This window comes from Macrotis lagotis, chromosome 3 (genome assembly GCF_037893015.1).
Source record: "Macrotis lagotis isolate mMagLag1 chromosome 3, bilby.v1.9.chrom.fasta, whole genome shotgun sequence".
NCBI classification, from domain to species: Eukaryota; Metazoa; Chordata; class Mammalia; order Peramelemorphia; family Peramelidae; genus Macrotis; species Macrotis lagotis.
The window spans coordinates 185,040,260-185,045,960 of record NC_133660.1 but is presented as its reverse complement, the minus strand read 5'-3'; the positions used below and the strand labels follow the sequence as shown (position 1 = coordinate 185,045,960).

General features: G+C 36.5%; 1 pseudogene; it reads left to right on the top strand.

Moving 5' to 3' along the window:
• The first annotated feature begins 202 nt into the window (after window positions 1-202).
• Window positions 203-1,077, top strand: LOC141516358 (spermidine synthase pseudogene; annotated as a pseudogene).
• The last annotated feature ends 4,624 nt before the right edge of the window (window positions 1,078-5,701 follow it).

Here is a 5,701-nt window from a genome sequence, read left to right as displayed (position 1 = left end):
AAGGAGGACAGAACAGATGTTATACATGAAGCATCAAAGGAGAATATGAATTGGTCTCCATCCCAGAAAGACTTCTTAAAAGAGATAAGAAAGGAGTTTAAAAATCAAATGGAGGGTTCAGGCTGGCAGGAGGGCAGACAGGCAGGTGTTGCTGGCCCTGTTGTGTTGTGGTCTCCATAGCCTATGAGTTCCCTGGCCCGCCATGGAGCCTGGGCTCTCCCCTCCCTCTGGGAGGGTTAGTTCCAAGAGATGTGCAGCCTGTGGCCAGGCCAGGCCATGCCCCTGAACTTGCAAGAACTGCTCCACCACCAGCGCTCCTCCTACCAGGAGATTCTGGTCTTCTGCAGCAATACCTATGGCAATTTCCTGATCCTGGATGAAGTCATCCAATGCATAGAGAGGGATGACTTTTCATACCAGGGAAGGATTGCCAACCTGCCCCTCTGCAGCCATCCCAGTCCAAGAAAGGTGCTAATCATTGGTTGTAGGGATGGGAGCATCCTTGGGGAAGTAGTGAAGAATCCCTCTATGTAGTATATCGTTAAGTGTGAGATTGATGAGGATGTGATCCAGGTCTCTAAGAAATATTTGCCACATATGGCCATGGGCTACTCTATTTGCAAGCTGTCGGTACATGTTAGAGATGGATTTAAATTCAGGCAGCAGAACAAAGATGCCTTTGATGTCATCATCATGGACTCCTCAGACCCCATGGGTTCTGCCAAGAGTTTGTTTAGAGTCTTACTAACAGATGAAGAAGTGCTGAAGGATGATGCGATCTTCTGTTGTCAGGGTGAGTGTCAATGGTTGCATCTGGGCCTCATCAGGGAGATGTGACACTTCTTCATCTCTGTTCCCTTTATGGAATGTGCCTGCTGTACCATCTCCACCTACCCCAGTGTCCAGATTGGCTTCATGCTGTGCAGCAAGACCCCAAGCACAAACTTCTGGGAGCAGATGCAGCAGCTGACCCAGAAACAAGTAGAGAAAATGAACCTCAAATACTATAATTCAGATTTCCACTGAATGGCCTTTGTGCTGCCTGAACTTGCCTGTAAGACTTTGAGTGATGTATGAGGAGACTGGTATACCCACCTTGGCCTCTCCAAGGGATTTCAAGCCACAAGTAGCCATTCCAGTATGTCCCTCTTCTTGCTCTGAGGGCATTGACCAGCACTTGGCGCCCCTTCCCATCTGAGGACCTGCCCCTTGGCCAGCCAACCCCATCTATTGATCAAGTATTCCTGAAACCAGGATATGATTGGGAGGCTCCCTGTGCCATGCTCTGCTTGGCCAGTTGGGGGCAGTACAAGATATCTATCTGTCTGTCTTAGTCTCTGTCCAGTATGGTCAATTAGTGTTTATTAATATTGATCATCTGTGTACAGAACGATTCTTCTCACCTCTAACAAGGCGCCTCACCAAACAGTGTATTTAAAACTGAAAAAAAAAATCAAATGTAAAAATGGGGAAAGGAAATGCAAGAGAAAATTAACAAGCCACAACAGCAACAACAACAAAAAATTACAGAAAAAACAAATCATTAAAACTAAAATTGGAAAAATACTAAAAGAAAATAATTCCATCCGAAACACAATTGGACAAATAGGAAAAGATAACAACTACGTTAAAAATAGAATTGACCAAATAGAAAAAGAGACGCAAAAGTTAAATGGAGAAAATTTCCCTCTGACAAATAAAATGGGATTAAAAGAAGTTAATAACTTCCTTAAACATCAAGATTCTGGTAAACCAAAATAAATAAATAATAAAAGGTGTCAAAAAATAAAAGAAAATATAAAATACCTGATTGGTAGAGCAACTGACCTGGAAAATACATCCAGGGGAGATAATTTAACAATCATAGGACTACTTGAAAACCTGGTTCAAAAAGAGCAAGGATATAGTTAAGAAGAATTGCCCTGGAACAATAGGGAAATAAAATCAATGAAACAATTTAAAGACCACTTCCTAAAGTAATCCCAAAATGAACTCCAAAATTATAATATCAAGGAAAAAATCCTGCAAGTGGCCACACAGAAGTAATTCAATTATCAAGGAGCAACCTTCAGGATTACACAGGATCTTGTTGTATCAACATTAAAGTATTGAGAGGCCTAGAAAATGATATTGCAGGAAGCAAGGGAGCTTGGATTATAACCAAGAATCAACTATCCAACAAAACTGGGCCTTCTCTTCGTGTGGAAAAGATGGGTATTTATTGAAATAGTTGACTTTCAAACTTTCCTGATGAAAAGCACAAAGATGAACAGAACTCCTCAAACTGGAGATTCAGGAGATACATGAAAAAATAAACAAGAATAGGAAAAAAATACTGCTATGCAATAAGATAAAACTGGTACATATCTACTTGGGAGGAAAATTCTGATAACCCTTTAGAATGGTCATTCTATTATAGGAAATATACTTAGAATAAAGGTATTTACATTTATGGTAAATCTAAGAATTTGATGGAATTATTATTTTTTTAGGATTTTGCAAGGCAAATGGGGTTAAGTGGCTTTCCCAAGGCCACACAGCTAGGTAATTATTAAGTATCTGAGGTCAGATTTGAACTCAGGTATTCCTGATGTCAGGGCTGGTGCTCTATCCACTGCACCACCTAGCCACCCCAATGGAATGATTTTAAAAAAACAAAATAGGTTATTAAAAAGAAGGGGATTATCAAGAGATGGGAGAAAGGGGAGGTGGAATGGGGTAAATTACATGATAACAAGTACAAAGGACCTACAAAAGGAAAGAAGGGAGGAGGTGAGAGTCTGCTCAATTTTACTCTCATCAGATATGGCTCAGAGGGATTAACAAGCACTCAGTTGACTTTAGACATTTATCTAACCTTTCAAATGAAGGGAGGGGAAAGTGGTGGAGGTAGGGAGGGGCTGATCAAAGGAAAGGAAGGAATAAGGGGTAAAGGGAGGTTGTATATAGAAGGGAGAAACACCATGAGGTTGACAATATTCAGAAGCAAAATACTGGGGAGGAGGGATCATGTGAAAGGAAGGGAAAAAATATTAATGGAGGGGGTATAATTTGGAAGGCAATAGTATGAACTCTCCCATAAAATGGAAAATGATAGGAGAGTGGATCAAAAAACATAACCTGTAAATATCTTGCTTACAAGAAACACATTTGAAGGAGAGAGATACTTATAGATTAAATGAAAAGGAATGGAGCAGAATATATTATGCTTCAGCAGAAATGAAAAAAAGCAGGAGTAGCAATCCTCTTCTCAGACAAAGCAGTTGCAAAAAATAAATCTCATTAAAAGAGATAACAAAGAAAACAACATCCTCCTAAAAGGTTCCACAGAAAATGAAATAATTTCAATACTAAATATATAGACACCAAGCAGTATAGCATCCAAATTCCTAGAGGAGATGTTAAATAATTTACAGAAAGACAGACAACAAAGCTATACTAGTGGGGTGAAACTTCCTCTCTCAGATAAGAGAAATCACACCAAAAAAAAAACCAAAAGCAAAGTAAAAATAGTAAATAGGATGTTAGAAATTTAGATATTCTTTTGGGAATAATTGAATAGGAAGAGAACAGAATATACTTTTTCCCCCTGCAGTACATGGCACCTTCACAAAAATTGACCATGTATAGAGTAAAATGCCATATACTGCAAACTTTCTATTCCTCTTCATTGCCTATAGTATCTTTTAGAAAGATGAAGTTTCCCCTCTTTATTTATTTTAATGAGCTCTAATTTTGCCTTTCATTTGTCTGAGATCAGAATTGTTGCCCCTTATTTCTTAACTCCAGTTGAAGCATAATATATTCTGCTCCAGTCTTTTCCCTTTACACTATGTGTACCTCTCTGCTTCAAATGTTTCTTTTAAACAATATAGTGTAAGATTCTGGTTTTAATCCATTTTGTTGTCCACTTTTGCTTTATGGGAAAGTTCATCCCATTCACCTTTACCGTTATGATTACTAACTCTGTATTGTACTCCATGCTATCTTCCTTCCCCCATTTATCATTTTCCTTTTCCCTCTCAATAAGCCATTCCCCCCATATAAACCCTTTTATTTTCCTACTTTCTTTATCCTTAACTTCTCTTCAGAACTTTTAACTTTTTTATTTTATATCTCACCATCCCTTTTTATCAGTCCCATCTTCCCCTTTCTTTATGTTCTATTTATGTATACTACCCCCAAATACACTCCCTCACACTGTCCCAATAAAAAATGTTCATTAGCAAAATTAAGAGATAAAGCCATATCACTTCACGATTCATTTAGACTCAAGACCACTAAATACATTCCCTTCAACTGTATTCAAACCTGAGTTAAAATATCTTTCATGGTCAATCTATACCCAGACCCTCTAAGTATGCTTCTTTCAAGTATCCCAAAATAAATGCAATTTTCAAGAGTGAAAAATATTGTCTTCCTGTATAGGGATGTATCCAATTTAATGTTCTTAATTTATATTTCCCCCCTTTCTCTTTACCTTTTTATGCATCTCTTTGTTCTTGTATTTGAAGATTGAATTTCCTATCTTGTTTTGGATGTATTATTGAAAATGTTGAAATTCCTCTATTTCATTTAAATTTCATCTTTCCCCCTGAAAAAATATGTTGACTTTTGCAGAGTTGTTGATTCTTGGTTGTAATTAAAGGTACTTTGACCTCAAGAATATCATATTACAGGTTGTCCCATTCCTTATTGAATAATCTGATAAATCCTACATAAGCCTGACTAGGTTTAGTTGATATTTTAATTACTTATTTTTGACTAATTGTAGTAATTTCATTTTTAACTGAGAATTCTGAAATTTGACTATAATATTTCTTGGGGTTTTTATTCTATGATCTCTTCCTGGAAGAGATCATATATTCTTTCAAAGATTATTTTGTCTTCTTTTTCTAGGTTATTAGGGTGGTTTTGCATGATAATTTTCTAAAAAGCTTTCCCAGGCTCTTTTCTTTTTTTATGAAGGATTTCTGTAGAAGGATTTCTTTATCTCTCCTGGATCTATTTTCCAAGTTAGTCATTTTTTTTTCTTAAAGATACTTTATATTTTCTTCTATTTTTTCAAACTTGGGTTTTGTTTCCTAGAATTTTGTTGTCTCATACAGTCATTTGTTTCTATTTTTTCAGCTATAATTTTTAGAGTTTCATTTTCTTCAGATTGCTTTTGGCTTTTCTTTTTCAGTTGGTTAGTTTTACTTTTGAATGCATTGTTTTCCTTTTCCAGTTGACTAATTTATTTTTTGATGAGTTATATACTCTTTTCAGTTCCTCATTTTTACTTCTTAAAGATTGATTTCTTCAGTCAATTTTTCATAATTCTCTTGATGTCTCTCATGTGTTTTCTTCATTTTCTACTTTCTTTGAATTTTAAAATTCTTTTTTGAGCTTTTTGGATTTGACTTCAATTCATAAAGTTCTTTGAGGTTTCACATGTACATATTTCTCATTGTTTTCCTCACCTGAGATGATATTTTTATCATCCTTATAAGAATAGTTGCTGTGGGGTCTTTTTGGTTGTTGTTTTTGAGGTGGTGGTGGATTTTTGTTTTGTTTTGCTCATTTTGATAATTATACTTTGTTCCTGAGGTACAAGGAACATCATTCCAAGATCATTATTCTGGGGCTTCAATCTGGTGCCTGACTTACCATTTGCCAAGGTCTTATACTCTACAGAGGTTTAACTCCTTTATAGGGCATT